The sequence below is a fragment of the Triticum urartu genome, chromosome 4, assembly GCF_003073215.2.
Source record: "Triticum urartu cultivar G1812 chromosome 4, Tu2.1, whole genome shotgun sequence".
NCBI classification, from domain to species: Eukaryota; Viridiplantae; Streptophyta; class Magnoliopsida; order Poales; family Poaceae; genus Triticum; species Triticum urartu.
In genome coordinates, this window is record NC_053025.1 from 127,197,084 (window position 1) to 127,218,185 (window position 21,102).

Sequence of the window (21,102 nt, forward strand, 5' to 3'; positions counted from 1 at the left end):
AAAGCGACGGCGGCTCGGATGGGGCGGCTGGGTTTCGGCCGAGTCGGTTCGATTTTTTTTAAAAAATAAAATTCCGCCCGAATAAAATCCTAATAAAATAAAAAAATTCTAAAAATACCAGAAACAATTTTCACCGTCTAAACCTATTATTTAGAACAAAGTGAACATTTTTCTGGCCTAAAATGCAGTTTTCAAAAATGCATTTTTTTTTCTAATTCAAATAAAATAGCAAATAAAATCCATATGAAATATAAATTTGATTTCAAATTTTCTTCTCCAATATTCCTTTCTTTTGAAGAAGTCATATTATCTTCTCTCTTTTATTTTAAATATTGGAAATAATTGGGGAGAAAAATATTAAAACCAAATTGATCCTCTTTTCAAATTTAAAATTCAAATATGAAAATTTATGAAATCCCCAACTCTCTCCTTGGATCCTTGAGTTGCTTAAGATTTCTAGGATCACAACCAAATATGCAAATAAAATATGATATGCATATGATGACCTAGGTATAACATCCAAATTGAAAATTAGGATGTTACAAACCTACCCCCCTTAAGATGAATCTCGCCCTCGAGATTCGGGTTAGCTAGAAAATAGGTGTGGGTGGTCTTTCTGTATGTCTTCTTCTCTTTCCCAGGTGGCTTCATCCTCGGTATGGTGGCTCCGCTGAACTTTGCAAAATTTGATAACCTTGCTGCGTGTAACTCGGCTGGCAAACTCGAGAATCTTCATGGGTTTCTCCTCGTAGGTCAGATCACTCTCCAACTGAATTGCTTCCAGGGGCACTGATCTCTTAGAGGAATATCAGCCATCTCAGCATGGCACTTCTTCAGCTGGGAAACGTGAAACACATCATGAACTCCTGACAATCCTCCGGGTAACTCCAACTTGTAGGCTACTTCTCCCATACGTTCTAGAACTCGGTATGGTCCTACAAATCTCGGGGCTAACTTTCCCTTAACTCCAAATCGTTTAACTCCTCGGAGTGGTGACACACGAAGATATGCTCTGTCTCTAATTTCATAGACTACCTCCTTGCGTTTGGTATCAGCATAACTCTTCTGCCTGGACTGAGCTACCTTCAATCTATCTCAAATCAACTTAACCTTCTCTTCAGACTCTTTGATCAAATCTGGTCCAAACAACTGACGGTCTCCAACTTCATCCCACATTAATGGTGTCCTACATCTCCTTCCATACAGAGCTTTAAAAGGGGCATCTTCAAACTAGCCTGATAACTATTGTTGTAGGAGAACTCTGCGCATAGGGAAAATTATCATCCCAACTAGATCCATAATCTAGCGCACAAGCTCTCAACATGTCCTCCAGAATCTGATTGACTCTCTCTGTCTGTCCATCGGTCTGCGGATGAAAGGTTGTACTGAACTCTAGCCTGGTACCCAAAGTCTGGTGCAGCTGATTCCAAAATTTTGAGGTAAACTGTGTCCCTCTATCTTATACGATGGTCCTCAGAACTCCATGTAGACATACAATCCTGGTCATATATAACTTGGCCAACTTCGCGCTTGTATATGTGGTTTTCACTGGGATAAAGTGAGCTACCTTGGTCAAGAGATCAACTACTACCCAGATAGAATTATATCCCGATCGTGTCCTGGGTAGTCCGGTGATGAAATCCATGCCAAGTTTATCCCACTTCCAATCGGGTATCGGCATAGGCTGTAATAATCTTGGTGGCTTCTGATGTTCTGTCTTCACTCTCTGACATACATCGCATACTGCTACATACTCGGCAATATCCTTCTTCATTCCTGTCCACCAGAAACGTTCCTTCAAATCCAAATACATCTTGGTATTTCCGGGGTGAATCAAATATGGCGAGTCATGAGCTTCCTGAAGTATTAACTTCTTGATCTCCGCATTATTGGGCACATATACACGATCCTCAAACCATAAAGTTCCATGCTCATTCTCACGAAAACCTTTGTCTTTTCCTTTGCTCATCTTCTCCTTTATCTCAACAATTTCCTTATCATCCTCCCGAGCTTATCGAATCTTTTCCAATAAGGTAGACTGAACCTCCATTGCTGCAACAAAACCTCTTGGAACTATCTCCAAACGAAGTTCCTTGAGACCGTATACTAACTCCTGCGGTAATCCTCCGCTTACAAGGGTATTAACATAACTCTTGCGGCTCAAGGCATCTGCTACGACATTGGCCTTTCCTGGATGATAATGCAACTTCATATCATAATCCTTTATGAGCTCCAACCATCTCCTCTACCTGAGATTCAACTCCTTTTGCGTGAAAATGTACTTCAAACTCTTGTGATCCATGTACACATCACATCTATTTTCATTCAGAAAATGTCTCCAGGTCTTGAGCGCATGCACTACGGCTGCTAACTCCAAATCATGTGTGGCATAATTCAACTCGTGAGGTTGAAGCTGCCGTGAGGCATACGAAACAACTCTTCCGTCTTGCATAAGTACACCTCCAAGTCCCAGAAAACTTCGGATCTCTCCAACTGAGGTGGGTGCCAACCACTCAGTGACAGACTAAACCTTGTTAGGGTCTATGGCTATACCTTCTCCTGATATAACATGTCCAAGAAATCCAACTTCATTTAACCAAAACTCACACTTGCTAAACTTGGCATACAGCTAGTGTTCCCTGAGCTTCTCGAGAACTAAGCGCAAGTGTTCCTTGTGTTTCTCTTCATTCTTCGAGCACACCAAAATATCATCAATGAACACCACCACAAACTTATCCAAAAACTCCATGAATACCTTGTTCATCATACTCATAAAATAGGCAGGGGCATTAGTCAATCCAAATGACATGACCGTGTACTCATACAGCCCATACCTCATGGTAAAAGCTATCTTAGGTATGTCATGTTCTCGAATCTTCAACTGGTGGTATCCTGATCGAAGATCGATCTTGGAGAATACTTTAGCTCCTTGCAATTGGTCAAACGGATCATTGATCATTGGTAGTGGGTACTTGTTCTTGATCGTCACTTCATTCAACGCCCGATAATCAACAACCATTCTCAAAGACCCATCCTTCTTCTCAACTAAGAGCACTGGGGCTCCCCACAGTGATGAACTTGGTCGGATATATCCTTTCTCCAATAACTCCTTAATCTGCTTCTTAATTTCCTCCAGATCATTTGCGGGCATCCGATACGGTCTCTTCGATATTGGTCCGGTGCCTGGCAACAGCTCGATCAAAAACTCCATGTCTCGATCTGGCGGCATGCCTGGTAGTTCCTCTGTAAATACATCCGGATAATCCTTCACAACATGCATTTCTTCCTGAGCAACTCCCGAGAGAGAATTTACTTGGGTCCTCCTTGGCGCATGCCTAGGCACATACTTGATCCTTTTTCCCTCTGGGGTGGTGAGTAGAATTGACTTACTAGCACAATCAATATTTCCTCCATACATGGATAGCCAATCCATGCCTAATATCACATCCAATCCTTGTGACTCCAAAATTATCAAGTCTGAGGGGAAAACATGCCTACCTATGGTCAATGGCATCTGAAAACATCCACTGCATGCCATATACTCCGCTCCAGGTGAGCTTACTAACATAGGTGTCTTAAGAACTTTGGTAGGCAACTTATATTTATCCACAAATCCCCTTGATATGTATGGATGTGATGCACCAGTATCAAAAAGAACTATTGCAGTAAATGACTTAATCAAAAACATACCAATAACTGCATCTGGTTGTTCTTCAACCTCCTCCACGTTAACGTGGTTCACTTGTCCTCTGGTGAAAGGGTTGGGCTTCTTCCAAGAGTTTCCATTTCGATTGCCGTTCTTCAACTCTGAGCAATCATTGGCGTAGTGTCCAGTTTTCCCGCACTTGTAACAGGTGACATGACTCAGATCTTTCTTAGCGGGTGTTGCTGGATTGGGACGGTTCTGGCTGTTGCTTCCTCCATTCCCATTTCCATTCTTAGGCCCACTATGGTTATGTGAGCTTCCTCCATTGTGAGTATGGCCTCCATGGTTATGGGTGTAACCTCCGGAGTTAGGGGTAAAGCGAGGCTTCTGCTGAGCTCTAGAATTGTACTTCCCCTGTCTATACTTCCGTTTGCGGCTCTCTATCTGCTGATGTTTGCTTTCAATCATAAGGGCCCTGTCTACCAACTCCTGGTAGTTAGTAAATGTTGCCACCATCAACTGCATACTCATCTCATAATTCAGCCCTTCCATAAACTTCTCCTACTTCGCGGCATCTGTGGCCACATCATCTGGGGCATAGCGAGCTAACTTGCTAAATTCATCCACGTACTGCCCCACAGTACGATTTCCCTGGCGTAAGTTGTGAAACTCACGCTTCTTCATATTCATTACTCCCATAGAGACATGGGATGTGCAGAAAACTTGCTGAAACTGATCCCATGTGACATTGGCTATGGAAAAAGTGGTTGTGTAATTCTCCCACCATGAGGCTGCGGGTCCATCCAATTGATGTGCGGCAAGGCGCACCTTCTCAGCATCAGTGCAACCTGCGGTGGTCAGCTTCCTTCCAATCCTGCAGAGCCAGTCATCAGCAACAATCGGCTCGGTGCTACTGAAAAACACCGGTGGATTCAATCTCAGAAAATGGGCTAAGTTGTCAACTGGAGGTGGTGGTGATGGATTGTTATTGTTGTTGTTGTTGTTGTTGTTGCCGGTTTTGGACTAGTAGCTGCATCAAGGCATTCTGCTGCTGGATCAACTGGGTGAGCTCCGGTGAGAAGACAAATCCGGGGTCATGTCTCGGAGGCATCTGATGGGTTTCGAGGGGAGAGATTAGAATAGAATGGGGTCTAAGAAGAAATCACTACCCATATGCACATGAGACAAACACATTCATATCACACCACTCAATTCAAACAAGGGCATACAATTGATCTAGCCCGTATCCTCCACCTCCTTCGCCTTCTGTCCTCTCCATTTGATTTCTTGGACGCAAAGAATATCAACACCTCTCCTCACCGCTACATCAACTAGCTCCCGAAGCTTCCCTGTCAGAGACCCTATGTTCCACCTACCTAAGCGAATCCTCCTAGGCTCGGCTAGCTTCCTTACCCATTCGCACTCGTCGAGTCAAATACGAAGACCCTTGCTCATTTTCCACTACATCCGGGCGCCGATGTAGCACGCCACTAATGATGCGACGACCCGATCCTCGCTCACTTGCCACCGTATCCAGATCAAGATAAGGCGCGCCACCTGGGGGGTGACGGCCCGGCACTTTCCCATTTTCCACCACACCCGGGTTCCGATGTGGCGCGTCGCTGAGAGGGTTACGCCCCAACGAATTTTTTTTGGGTTTCATCTCCATAAGAGTGCCTGAGTTTTTACATTGGCTCGTCAAGCCTATCACAAACCTCCTCCTTTAGGGGAACAAAGGTGTGGGTAAATCTGAAAATAGTTCGGATTCAAACTACTGTTTCAGTTTGGTTTTCCTATTGGGCTACATTACATTGGACGAAATGGGCTGAGACATTAGTTCAACTTGGGCCGATCTGCGCTTTACTTATTTCTGGCCTGGATTAGTTGGCAGATCCTATTTGACGCCCGCAGGCGTCAAAAGGACGTGGCTCCGCTGAAGCCTGCACACCCGACACACCATTTGGGCCAGCCCACGGTCGCATGCTTTTTCTTCTTATTCCTGTTTCTTTCATTTCTTTTTTTCTGTTTCTGTTTCTATTCCTTTTCTTTTCTTTTTGGTATTTTTTATTTTTGTTTCCTTTTCATGTATTATGCACAGTTCATTGCATATTTATATACAAAAATGTCCATCGTATATTTAAGAAAATGTTCATTGTGTATTTTAAAATTGTTCAACATATATTCACAGGAATGTTGAATGCATATTTAAACATTATTCAGCGTATATCACAAAAATGTTCAATGTGTATTTAGATATTTGTTCAGCGTATATAAAAAATGTTCAGTGTCTATTTAAAAACTGTTTAGCGTATATCACAAAATGTGCAATGTATATTTAAAAAATTTCTTCATTTGAAATTTCAAAATTTTTGTTCATGTTTTTAATAACTGTTGATATTTTTAAAAGTTTGATCCAATCTCTAAAATTGTCCACGATTTTCAAAGGTTATTATTTTTTTAAGGAAAATTGTTCATTTTTCCCAAGAAATGTTGAAAAGTTTGAAAAAAGAAACGGATCTGCCTTTGTACATAGTTGTTTTACTTATCAGGTGATGCAAATTGGTTCTTAAAGTTGGGCGCCCCAAATTTAACACTAGAACACATCACGTCTGTTGGTTTGGATGAGGTATCCACTAGCGGCAGATCGTGAGTTAGAGCTTTACTCGTGCAACCATTTTACTGACGAGTTTTTTTTCACGCGCCCCGATTTTGCTAGCTCCAAATGTGTCGGCCCATTCACGGTTCTCTTAAGCGAAGGCCCAAAAGCCCGACGCTCGCAGGCGCCATACAGGGGGTCTCGGATTAGTCTGCAGTGGAGAGAGACCGATCGGTTTCAATCGGGACGAATCCTATTGGGCGCTTGTTTATAGGTTTTTTTTGCAAACTGGCGCCTAAAGCAGTTCCCCCACCAAAACACTACCCTCCCGCACTGGGGCGGCCCATTATTTTTTTTTCATTTTCAAACAGCAAAAATGTTGTGCCCCATGAGACTCGTACAGGGGAGCTCCTAACCGGCGCTCTTAGCGCCGGTTCAGCTTACTGGCGCCTGAAGGCGTTGCTACTGGGCCGACCCAGCAAAATTTCATTCGATAGAGCTAGCACGTGGGTAGCGCTAGAGCGAAAATATCCCGAAAATGTTGTTCCCTAACCACCTGACCTAATGCTTGCTATTGACTTATTTCAGCGTAAAGCGTTTAAGGACATTTGTAGCCGTGTACTTTATTGCACGCATGCCGTTCACTGTAGCACTTTGTTTTTCAATTATTTTTAAACATTATCGAAAAAGTTCATGAATTACAAAAGGTACATTGGTTTTGAAAAAAAACATAAAAATTTGAAAAAAGTTGAGCAATTTGAGAAAGTTCACAATTTTGAGAAAAAGTTAACCTGTTTTGAAAAATAGTTCACAAATCTTGAGAAAAAAGTTAACGGATTTAAAAAAAGTTCATCAAATTTTGAAAAAGGTTCATCGATTTTGGAAAAAGTTCACCGATTTGAAAAAAAGTTTATCAATTTGAAATAAGCTCATCGAAATTGCAAACAATCTTCATCGTATCTGAAAAAAGTTCATCAGATTTTAAAAAAAGTTCATCAAAATTGAAAATTAGTTCACCGAGTTTGAAAAAAAGTTCATCAAGATTCAAAAAAGTTCATGGATTTTGAAAAGAGTTCATCGATTTGGAAAAAAGTCATCGATTTTGAAAAAAGGTCATCAATTTCGAAAAGAGTTCATCGATTTTGAAAAAAGTTCAACGATTTGGAAAATAGTTCATTGATTTTGAAAAGAGTTCATCGATTTTGAAAAAGTTCATAGGTTTTGAAAAAGAATTCATCAATTTTGAAAAGAGATCATCGGTTTTGAAAAGAGATCATCGGTTTTGAAAAAAGTTCATCGGTTTGAAAAGGATTTCAGAAAGAGTTCATCAATTTTGAAAAAGTTCATCAATTTGGAAAGGAGTTCGTCGATTTTGAAAAAGTTCATCGGTTTTGAAAAAGAGTTCATCAATATTGAAAAGAGATCATCGGTTTTGAAAAAGATTTCAAAAAGAGTTCATCGATTTGAAAAAGAGTTCATTGATTTGAAAAAGAGTTCATCGATTTTGAAAAGAGTGCGTTGATTTTGGAAAAAAAATCATAGGTTTTGAAAAAAGTGTTCATCGATTTTGTAAAATTAGTTCACGAATTTGAAAAGGTTCATTGGATTTTGATAAAAAAAGAGTTCACACATTTAACAAAGAAAAAGAAAAAGGAAAAAGGGAACAAAACCGTTCCAACAACGGAGAAAAAGAACAAGTAAAAGGAAAAAATGAAGAAAAACAGCGAGACGAAAGAAAAGAGGGAAGAAGATGTAAGTAAACACATCTGATGTGATGGCTTGTTGGTTACTGCAGCTAAGGTAGAATGCAGAACTCTTGGGGTTCGAATACCACTACCAGGCACTTTATTTTTTGCGGAATAAAAGCAGGACGTAGATGGGCCGAGCCCAAGTCGCTGCGAGGGGTATGCGCCCGCTAGGGAAAACAACTAAAACGGACGCAGCGGGCGCCGTTTAGGAAATGCCCTCGTACAGAGGTCGTTCGGAAACAGAACGCATCGAAATAACCTACTGGGCAACGCAACCTCGGGTGGTAGATTCGTTTTTACTCCTTAAAATACAACACTTGCAAACACACTGTTTTGTGTTCGTTCTCCTTTTTCTCTTTCTTTCTTTTTATTTTCTATTTTTCATAAATGCATGAACTATTTAAAATTCTGATTTTTTTTAAAAAGTCATGATTTTTTCAAAAATCAGTGATTTTTTTCCAAAATTGATGAACGTTTTTCAGAACTCATAACTGTTTAATTTTTTGGTGATTTTTTTTCAATTTTGGTGTTCTTTTTCTAAATTTGAGGAACTTTTTTTTTCAAAATTGATGAAATTTCTTCAATTTTCGATTAACTTTTTTTCTAGTTCATTATATTTTTTTAAAACCCATGAACATTTTGAAGTTCACAATTTTTTTCCAGCTTTCATGTTTTTTTTCATTTTTTTACTAAAGTCAACAGTTGACCTGTCAACCCGACCAGTGAGCAGCGAACCTGCCTAAAAGAAAATCAGCAGCGAACCCAGCAAGGCAGCGGCCAACGGTGGATCGTATGCAAACGGGCATTTGAAACTCCTCTGCGCTGGGCCGACCCATCTAGCGTTTCTTTCTAGTGAGTTTATCCGCCAAAGGAAGCATGCTAACCGTGATTCGAACCAACGTCCTCCCTCACCTATTATCGCTGGTGTAACCACAAAGCCACCACACGGGACTTGGCAAGATTGAACTTTTTCTATCTGTTATTCTTTCTTTTCCCTTTTTCCTTTTACCTATTTTTCGTTTTCCTTTTTCTTTTTTTCTTCTTCCTAGTTCGATGAATTGTTTGAAAATATGTGATTTTTTTTCAAATTCAATGACCTTTTAAAAAAATATGAACATTTGTTTTAAAATCGATGATATTATTTCAGATTTGTGAACTTTTTTCCAAATTCGATGACCTTTTTTAGAAGTTGATGAACTTTTTAAAAAAAATCCTGTGAACTTTTTAAAAAATTGATAAACTTTTTTTTCATATTCATTGGACTTTTTTTCAAAATCTATGAACTTTTTCCACTTCGGTGAACTTATGTTAAAAATTCGTGAACATTTTTTCGTAATCCATGAACTTTTCTTCAAAATCTAGGAACGTTTTTGAATCCGTATACTTTTTCATTTTTTTGCGATTTTTTATTTTTTATTTTAATCAACGTGAACAAAGTTGACTATATGTTAATGTTTGTACTAAAAGAGGGATCAAATAGGATTATTTCCTGATCATTGGCGAGAAATTGAGCCTGGTCTAGCGAGAAGGCTTGAAGTTCTTGACTTAGGCGAGCAGAGATTGATTCCAACTTTGCCCAAATTAACATCAACATTTTTCCTTCGCGTTTGTTTTTTGCCAGAGGTTGATTGGGCCGGCGCACACAACGCTGAGTAGGAGGTCCCGCAACCAACGGGGCCTCCTATATGCCGCTCTCCACGCACTTCAACCAGCTGAGCTAGCGAGCTTTACTGATTAGTCAGCAGCGTCAATCTTTAAGAACCAATCCACAGCCTAGATCCAAATTATTTTAAGATGAATGCAAAAAAATTGAGTGTCTTGTGAAACGCAAACACTTTTCAAATTGGTGAATTGTTTTAAAAAAACTGAAACATTTTTGAAAAGCAAGAACATTTTTCGAAATCATGAACACTTTTTTTGAAAACGAGTCCTCGAGACTTCATCGGCGGAGCTCCGGCCACCGCCTTCGGTGCTCTCTCTCTGTGCCCCCACTCGCCCCTGCAAGTGAGACGCCGCCGCCGACCAGGACACCATCGCCGGTGACCAAGCTCGTCAAGACACACCTGCCCAAGAACACACGCGTACGAGACGGCTGGCAAGGTCCTGCTGGAGGCAGGCCACGAAGATCGCCATGTATCTGGTTCTCCTGTCCACGGCCTCGCCGCCATGATTCGTCACAGCCACTGTCGACTTATTCTTGCATGGCAGGAATGCAAGGTGGACGAGGTGGTGAGTCCCATCCATGGACTGATTTGTATCAAGGGGAGCAGGAAGCAAGGAGGCTGAGATTACGAGTTAGTCTCGGGGCAACACGTACGGTGACTGATTCATGAGCAAAGATCGAATCGGCTGTTAGCGTGTGAGTAGCATATATGGTCAACTGTGTCCATGTGAACATGTGCTGATGGATCACGCGGGAACGGCACCGTCATGACGCCCTTCCGCGTGCTGGGTGTTAGGGAGACACGCATCTCAGGATTAGTATTATGATGATGTTCGATGAGCATCTACGTAGGTACGTAACCGATCGACCATGTACGAAAACGGAGCAGCCTGATTAGAAGTGGAGAAACAAAGCAAGGGATCGTAGAAGTGGGGATGTTCTGAATCGGTCAGTTAACTCAGAGATTGCATGTTGTATCTTACCCTCTAGCTGTTTCAAAACAAAACAAAAAAGGAAAATTAACCACCTCTAGCGCCAGTCGACTAGCCGTTGCACGCCGGCCGACTGCCCCGTCTGTCCCGCGAGCACGGAGGGGACGCGCCGTCTAAAGATGAACCGTGAATGAGCTCATCATGGCCTCTCGAGATGTTTGAAGGTAGCATGGCGAGCCGAGAGTTGAAGCCAGGGCGAAAGGGAATATATTGGAGTTAGTTAACTATAAGCACCTCAAGTCAAACCCAATACACGGTCTAAAATATGCGGGCACGTAAACATCTGGAACGGGCAAATACGCGCGCGCGCGCGCGTACCCATGGCGCGCTGATGCAGTGCAGCGTCGCAGACCCTGGACTGAAACAGGGGATTTCCTTTTTCTGTCAGCGGTGCACGTCGCTGTTTCATTCACCCGTTGTTTTACTTTTTTACAGCAGTCAGCAGCGCGCTCTCGGCGCCCATGCCTCGATAGATCCGCTGCCTGTAGAGTCAGCTCGCGATGATTGGCGGGCGGGCGGGCTTCTGCACAAGTGCAAAACTACACGTTGTGGGGCAAATATTTACTGCTCTCACCAACCGGTCGATGTGACGTCGTTTGTTGTTCTCGCAGTGCAGCGCATACAGATCCAGCTGCATGTGGCGATCGGAAACGGTGCATACCCAAACATTGCAATTCATCGGTTTCCATGTCGCAGAAATTCCGAATTCACGGCACTTTTTCAGGAAGCGAGCAATCCGAGCTCGTTAGAACAACTCCAGCAGAGTGGTCGTATTTGTTTTATTTTCCATTTTTTTTGAAAAGGAGGATGACTCCCTGCATCTAAACGATGCATGTAATTATTTTATTAATTATTCATAAAGACCTTATAAAGTAATACATTAGTTAATCTGAAGCCATCATCTTGGCACATTTGTCGGTACTCCCTATCCACTTGATGAAGGGGTGCCGATTGTCCGAGCAGAGTAGTCGTATAAAATCGGCATTCGACATATAAAGTGCGCTTCGTTTGTCTGAATATGATAACTACGACGGGTGTCCTCAAACATAGAACCATAATGTGGCCCTTGTTGTGGAATTGTCACAACAGATATCCTCGTGAAAGAACTTAGTCGTGGAGTCATCGCGACGGGTTAGCTTAAAGGGGTTAAAGCGGACGAGGGACGCAAGAAATTATACTGGTTCGGCCCCTTACGGTGAAGGTAAAAGCCTACGTCTAGTTGTGATGGAATTGCTTGGGTTTCGATGACCAGGGAGCGAATCCGCTTTTCCTGGCTCTCGAGTTATTGTTTGTTGTCCCTAAACCGCCGCCGGGTCGTCCCTTTATACGTAGGTTGATGCCCGTCGGTTTACAGAATCCCGAGGCCGGCTCGTAAACGTGTACGGCTCGGTTTCTACTCTTTCTATCTTACAGCACAAGTTTACATATCAATGTCGGTTTATGTCTACAGGCCTTAATCCGCCTTTGGGCTCTCGGCCTTCATAAAGCGTCACCGTCTTTATCTTCATAGACCTCAAATATAATAACTCATTATGGGGATAATCCGGCCTCTCCTGGCCGGTTTATGCTCAACAGTAATATCCCCAACATTAGGCCCCAGATTGATTTGAACTGGTCCATGTCAATCTTCAATACTGAGGAAAATTTCTTCTTCAGCACCTTCACGTAAGTCTCATAAACCACCATGACGTCATCTTCCAGGATCGTGATAAACCGCCATGACGTCACCTGTTTATTAAAAACAAAGATACCCTTCATTAATGATCCTCCAACAATCGAGGCAACAACTTTGCTACATATCCATTTTTTGGGCTCCTCGATTTCCGCGCCTGTCGCTTATCCATTCACCTTATAAATAAGGCCGAGGGGTCCTTTTTATTTTCCCCTTCGTGCCCCTTCACATCGTCCTCTTCCTCGCGTCGCCCGAACATTGGAGCTCTGCCGCCGCCGTCGACCTTCGCATCTGCCCCAACAACGGCCGCTGCATCACCCTGATCGTACCAGAAAGCTGCGGCGACTCTCCGCTGTTCCTTTGACACTGGTAAGCCTTCTCTCCTTCCACCCTAGATCTTATCATTAGGGTTTGTACTCATCGGAGTTCTTCGAAGTTCTAGAGCTGTTCTTCCCTGTTCTTCTCCGTAGCGCAAATGGCAAGTTAGATCTGATATTTTTCGGTGCCTTTGTAGTTAGAGCTCCTTTTTCTTCATTAGAGCATCCCCTTCATATAGAAAGACTCATCTGACCCTGATGAACTGCTTAAGCACCTGAAGTTTAGGTCGGAGTATATTCTAGTTTTTCTGTCGCACCACAGATCTGAAATTATCATACCAATTTGTGAAACTTGTTTTTCCCTCACCTAGGTATTTTAGATTTGTACCTTTCATACCAATATAGGCGGTTTAGCTTTTTGAAAAATGATATTCCGGTAGGTACCATTAGTCCACTCTTAAACCGCCAGTCGCCTTACCATTTATAACAGCATCTTCCTCTGGTTTAACAACTTTGCATGCTTGAATGCTTTTTCCTTAACCTGCTACGCTTTATGCTTGCTAATCATGAGTCTTAAACTGGCATCAATCTTTTCCAGCTCCTTATTCGAAATGGCCAAACAGTTCTATGCTTGTAACTAGGTCCCTTCCCAAGTTACTGAAGAGCAGCTAGATGGATGCGTCAGATCTGGTGCTTTACCAAAACGAAGCGAAATCCACTGGCGAGTTCCCGGTCCAGAGAATCCTCCTACCCCCAAGGATGGCGAGATAGTAGTATTCGTTGATCACATGAGTCGTGGTTTTAAACCGCCTGGGTCCAAGTTTTTCCGTGATGTGCTTGCTAGCTTCCAGATCCACCCTCAAGACATTGGACCTAACTCTGTGTCCAATATTTGCCACTTTCAAGTGTTCTCTAAGGCCTATCTGCAAGAAGAGCCAACCGTTGAATTGTTTAGGGATTTCTTCTACTTGAACCATCGCACTGAATTTGTAGACGGGCCCAACACCGAACTTGGCGGCGTTTCTATTCAGAAAAGGAAGGATGTCAGCTTCCCTCATGCAAAGCTTCATAGTCATCCTAAAGACTGGAACCAGACTTCGTTCTATTGTAAAGACATTTCCCCTGATGATGAGAACCCTCTGCCGGGTTATCGTGCTCACCGGCTTACCAATACACATCCAGTTCCACAACGGCTGACTGCCAAGGAACGGTCCACATACGCTCCATAACTCGCCAAGCTCAGAGCCTTTATGGCTAACAGTCTGACAGGAGTTGATTTTGCTCTTTGCTGGATAACTTGGAGTATTTTACCGTTAAGCCGCCGCTCCGGTTTAATGTGTCAGTACACAGGGGACTTAAAAGATCCTCAGCGGCACATTGATATTTAGCTAACAGAGGCTGAAGTTACTGAATCTGTTAAGAAGATGTTGGATGAACCGGTGGCTGTGTGCAACAAAACAGGGCTTAGTCCCTTCTGCGTTTCCAATAAACCGCCAGCTGTAAGAGTTACCTCACTCCTGCTTGTACTTGATATTCTTATTTGTGTAATATTTTATATCTTCTGCCAATCTTTTAACAGGGTGACGACCCATTCTGGAAGAAGAAATCGCAGGAAAAACCGACCAAGACCCCTCGACCAAAGACGAAGGTTGTTAAAAGACCTGCCAAGAAAAAGGCAGCTGAACCCATCGGGTTAAATCTTGATGACGACCTTGATGACCCGGACGCAGAGGTAGAACTTGACTCTCTTGGTTCATTTTTCATACACCTCATTGACAATAATCATTGTGAGGATGACGCCGAAGGCAGCCAAGCTGATGACGCAGAGGTAATTATCCTTTCCTCCGGTTCAGACCCTCTGCCAACACAAAAAATCCGTCAAGCAGTCCGGAAAGTAAGATTTTCTCACCCCTAGCTCACTTGGACCCAAACTTTCTTTTGAAGAAGCAGCAACACGAAGCTCGCCGCACAACCCGGCACAGCGACCAAGTAGTCACTTCGGCCGGTTTACCGAACACGCCGGTTCGGAAGCGTCGATCTGGGGTCTCAAACACTTCCGATGCTTCTTATCCCAAGGCGGGTTATTTCCGACAGCCTCTTAATGCATCCGATTCAAATTATCAAGGAACGCCTCTTTCATCATCCAGTGAGTCAACGGCCACACAACTCCCTCCTCTTAAAACTGTCCCTGGGTAAACACTTTAAACTTACTCATTTTGACGTTTTATATTTACGTGTTATACTGACCTTTATGTCTTTTTCTTTCAGAGCTAAGGCCAGACCCAGCAAGAAGGCTCATGTAGATAAACCGTCTGATGACCATGTGGTTGTTGAACCAGAGAGAACTCCAGAACTGGAAAGAACCAATGCTGATGCCATGCTTGATGATCCACCCTCTCAAGACCATGATTTTGCTGAACCAGCAGAAGTTGATGCAACAGGTCATACTGATAAACCGGCAAGCCCGGTCCCAACTGATGATAGACCGTCAAGTCCAGCTAAGGCTGCTGATGAATCGTCAACGCCGGTAAAGGCTGCTGGTGACAAGGAAGATGATGTTATAATTACTGGTGTTGGCCACACCACCCCTGGCAATCCTGTTGCATTATCAAAGCATAGTGCCAAGGAGGAACTCTCTGCTATGGGCAAAGGCAAGTGGAGCACAGACTTGTCAAGCTACGCCCACCTCAACGCCCAAGAACTTCATTCTGGTTTCTTAAACCGTCTATACACAAACCGTGACTACGAAGCCGGTTTAGTGAATTTGATGAAGGAGCGATATGAGGTAACTTCATAACTGTTTCTCTTTTATGTCCAAGTTTTTAGTACCAACTCCAGTAGCCCCCAAGGGCCGATTTATGATGCCCATCTAAACCGGGACTTTGCAATATCGCAACTCTGCATGCTTATCTTCCAAGGGCCGGTTTATCTTTTAGGATGAACCGGTACTTTTAACTTTGTAATCTTGAAACTTTCGTCAGTGTAGTCCCCAAGGGCCGGTTTATCTTTCCAAGCTGAACCGGGACTTTTAACCAGTGTTACTTTGAGCAAACATACATTAGCCCCCAAGTGTCAAGAATAATACTTGTATTGTGCTTGGGACTTATTGAAAATTTTATGATAATAAAGTAAATATGCATTAGTGGAGGAAATATGCCCTAGAGGCAATAATAAAGTTATTATTTATTTCCTTATATCGTGATAAATATTTATTATTCATGCTAGAATTGTATTAACTGGAAACATGATACATGTGTGAATACATAGACAAACAGAGTGTCACTAGTATGCCTCTACTTGACTAGCTCGTTGATCAAAGATGGTTATGTTTCCTAGCCATAGACATGAGTTGTCATTTGATTAACAAGATCACATCATTAGGAGAATGATGTGATTGACTTGACCCATTCCATTAGCTTAGCACTTGATCGTTTAGTATGTTGCTATTGCTTTCTTCATGACTTATAGATGTTCCTATGACTATGAGATTATGCAACTCCCGTTTGCCGGAGGAACACTTTGTGTGCTACCAAACGTCACAACGTAACTGGGTGATTATAAAGGAGCTCTACAGGTGTCTCCAAAGGTGGATGTTGGGTTGGCGTATTTCGAGATTAGGATTTGTCACTCCGATTGTCGGAGAGGTATCTCTGGGCCCACTCGGTAATGCACATCACTTAAAGCCTTGCAAGCATTGCAACTAATGAGTTAGTTGCGGGATGATGTATTACGGAATGAGTAAAGAGACTTGCCAGTAACGAGATTGAACTAGGTATTGATATACTGTCGATCGAATCTCGGGCAAGTAACATACCGATGACAAAGGGAACAACGTATGTTGTTATGCGGTCTGACCGATAAAGATCTTCGTAGAATATGTGGGAGCCAATATGAGCATCCAGGTTCCGCTATTGGTTATTGACCGGAGACGTGCCTCGATCATGTCTACATAGTTCTCGAACCCGTAGGGTCCGCATGCTTAAAGTTTCGATGACGGTTATATTATGAGTTTATGAGTTTTGATGTACCGAAGGTTGTTCGGAGTCCCAGATGTGATCATGGACATGACGAGGAGTCTCGAAATGGCCGAGACATGAAGATTGATATATTAGAAGCCTATATTTGGATATCAGAAATGTTCTGGGTGAAATCGGGATTTTGCCGGAGTACCGAGGGGTTACCGGAACCCCCCGGGGGCTTAATGGGCCATAGTGGGCCTTAGTGGAGAAGAGGAGAGGCGGCTAGGGCAGGGCTGCACGCCCCTCCCCCTCTAGTCCGAATAGGACAAGGAGAGGGGGGCGGCGCCCCCCTTTCCTTCCTCTCTCCCTCCTCTTTCCCCCTTCTCCTAATCCAACAAGGAAGGGAGCGAGTCCTACTCCCGATGGGAGTAGGACTCCTCCTGGCGCGCCTCCTCCTGTCCGGCCGCACCTCCCCCCCTTGCTCCTTTATATACGGGGGCAGGGGGCGCCCCAAAGACACAACAATTGATTTGATCTTTTAGCCGTGTGCGGTGCCCCCCTCCACCATAGTCCACCTCGATAATACTGTAGCGGTGCTTAAGCGAAGCCCTGCGTCGGTAGAACATCATCATCGTCACCACGCCGTCGTGCTGATGAAACTCTCCCTCAATACTCGGCTGGATCGTTGTTCGAGGGACGTCATCGGGCTGAACATGTGCTGAACTCGGAGGTGCCGTACGTTCGGTACTTGATTGGTCAGATCATGAAGACGTATGACTACATCAACCGCGTTGTGCTAACGCTTCTGCTTTCGGTCTACGAGGGTACGTGGACAACACTCTCCCCTCTCGTTGCTATGCATCACCATGATCTTGCGTGTGCGTAGGAATTTTTTTGAAATTACTACGTTCCCCAACAGTGGCATCCGAGCCAGGTTTTTATGCGTAGATGTCATATGCACGAGTAGAACACAAGTGAGTTGTGGGCGATATAGGTCATACTGCTTACCAGTATGTCATACTTTGGTTCAGCGGTATTGTTGGATGAAGCGGCCTGGACCGACATTACGCGTACGCTTACGCGAGACTGTTTCTACCGACGTGCTTTGCACATAGGTGGCTGGTGGGTGTCAGTTTCTCCAACTTTAGTTGAACCGAGTGTGGCTACGCCCGGTCCTTACGAAGGTTAAAACAGCACCAACTTGACAAACTATCGTTGTGGTTTTGATGCGTAGGTAAGAACGGTTCTTGCTCAGCCCGTAGCAGCCACGCAAAACTTGCAACAACAAAGTAGAGGACGTCTAGCTTGTTTTTGCAGGGCATGTTGTGATGTGATATGGTCAGAGCATGATGCTAAATTTTATTGTATGAGATGATCATGTTTTGTAACCGAGTTATCGGCAACTGGTAGGAGCCATATGGTTGTCGCTTTATTGTATGCAATGCAATCGCCCTGTAATGCTTTACTTTATCACTAAGCGGTAGCGATAGTCGTGGAAGCATAAGATTGGCGAGACAACAACGATGCTACGATGGAGATCAAGGTGTCGCGCCGGTGATGATGGTGATCATGACGGTGCTTTGGAGATGTAGATCACAAGCACAAGATGATGATGGCCATATCATATCACTTATATTGATTGCATGTGATGTTTATCTTTTATGCATCTTATCTTGCTTTGATTGACGGTAGCATTATAAGATGATCTCTCACTAAATTTCAAGATAAAAGTGTTCTCCCTGAGTATGCACCGTTGCCAAAGTTCTTCGTGCCCAGACACCTCATGATGATCGGGTGTGATAAGCTCTACGTCCATCTACAACAGGTGCAAGCTAGTTTTGCACATGCAGAATACTCAGGTTAAACTTGACGAGCCTAGCATATGCAGATATGGCCTCGGAACACTGGAGACCGAAAGGTCGAGCGTGAATCATATAGTAGATATGATCAACATAATGATGTTCACCATTGAAAACTACCCCATTTCACATGATGATCAGTTATGGTTTAGTTGATATGGATCACGTGATCACTTAGATGATTAGAGGGATGTCTATCTAAGTGAGAGTTCTTAAGTAATATAATTAATTGAACTTTAATTTATCATGAACTTAGTCCTGATAGTATTTGCATATCTATGTTGTAGATCAATAGCTCGCGTTATTCCTTCCCTATGTTTTATATGTGTTCCTAGAGAAAACTAAGTAGAAAGATGATAGTAGTAATGATGCAGACTGGGTCCATGATCCGAGGTTTATCGTCATTGCTACACAGAAGAATTATGTCCTTGATGCACCTTTAGGTGACTGACCTATTACAGGAGCAGATGCAGACGTTATGAACATTTGGCTAGCTCAATATGATGACTACTTGATAGTTTAGTGCACCATGCTTAATAGCTTAGAATCGGGATTTCAAAGACGTTTTTAAACCATATGAGATGTTCCAGGAGTTGAAATTAATATCTCAAGCAAATACCTGAGTTGAGAGATATGAAGTCTCCAACAAGTTCTATAGCTAAAAGATGGAGGAGAATAGCTCAAGCAGTGAGCATGTGCTCAGATTGTCTGGGTACTATACTCGCTTGAATCAAGTGGGAGTTAATCTTCCAGATAAAATAGTGATTGGCAGAATTCTCTAGTCACCATCACCGAGTTAGTAGAACTTCGTGAGGAACTATAGTATGCAAGGGATGACGTAAATGATTCCCGAGATTTTCATGATGATGAAATCGATGAAGGTAGAAATCAAGAAAGAGCATCAAGTGTTGATGATTAACAAGACCACTAGTTTCAAGAAAAGGGCAAAGGGAAAGAAAGGGAACTTCAAGAAGAACGGAAAGCAAGTTGCTGCTCAAGTGAAGAAGCCCAAGTCTGGACCTAAGCCTAAGACTAAGTGCTTCTACTGCAAAGGGACTGGTCATTGGAAGCGGAAATGCCCTGAATATTTAGTGGATAAGAAGGATGGCAAAGTGAACAAGGGTATATTTGATATACAAGTTATTGATGTGTACCTTACTAGTATTTATAGTAGCCCCTGGGTATTTGATACTTGTTCGGTTGCTAAAAATTAGTAACTCGAAACAGGAGTTACAAAATAAATAGAGACTAGTTAAGGGTGAAGTAACGATGTGTGTTGGAAGTGGTTCCAAGATTGATATGATCATCATCATATACTCCCTATACTTTCGGGATTAGTGTTAAACCTAAATAAATGTTATTTAGCGTTTGCGTTGAGCATGAATATGATTTGATCATGCTTATTGCAATACGGTTATTTATTTAAAATCAGAGAATAATTGTTGTTCTGTTTACATGAATAAAACCTTCTATGGTTATACACCCAATGAAATTGGTTTGTTGGATCTCGATCGTAGTGATACACATATTCATAATATTGAAGCCAAAAGATGCAAAGTTAGTAATGATAGTGCAACTTATTTGTGGCACTGCCGTTTGGGTCATATTGGTATAAAGCGCATGAAAAAACTCCATGCTGATGGGCTTTTGGAATCACTTGATTATGAATCAGTTGATGCTTGCGAACCATGCCTCATGGGCAATATGACTAAGACTCCGTTCTCCGAAACAATGGAGCAAGCAACAAACTTGTTGGAAATAATACATACTGATATATGCAGTCCAATGAGTGTTGAGGCTCGCGGTGGGTATCGTTATTTTCTAATCTTCACAAATGATTTGAGAAGATATGGGTATATCTACTTGATGAAACATGAGATTAAAACATTTGAAAAGTTCAAAGAATTTCAGAGTGAAGTGGAAAATCATCATAACAAGAAAATAAAGTTTCTACGATCTGATCGCAGAGGCAAATATTTGAGTTACGAGTTTGTCTTCAATTAAAACAATATGGAATAGTTTCACAAACTCATGCCACCTGGAACACCACAGCGTAATGGTGTGTCCAAACGTCGTAATCGTACTTTACCAGATATGGTGCGATCTATGATGTCTCTTACTGATTTACCACTATCGTTTTGGGGTTATGCATTAGAGACAGCTGCATTCACATTAAAAAGGGGCACCATCTAAGTCTGTTGAGACGACACCGTATGAACTATGGTTTAGCAAGAAACCTAAGCTGTTGTTTCTTAAAGTTTGGGGTTGCAATGCTTATGTGAAAAAGTTTCATCTTGATAAGCTCAAACCCAAGTCGGAGAAGTGCATCTTCATAGGATACCCAAAAGTAACTATTGGGTACACCTTCTATCACAGATCCGAAGGCAAGATATTTGTTGCTGAGAATGGATCCTTTCTAGAGAAGGAGTTTCTCTCGAAAGAAGTGAGTGGGAGGAAAGTAGAACTTGATGAGGTAACTGTACCTGCTCCCTTATTGGAAAGTAGTTCATCACAGAAATCTGTTTCTGTGACTCTTACACCAATTAGTGAGGAAGCTAATGATGATGATCATGTAACTTCAGATCAAGTTACTACCGAACCTCGTAGGTCAACCAGAGTGAGATCCGCACCAGAGTGGTATGGTAATCCT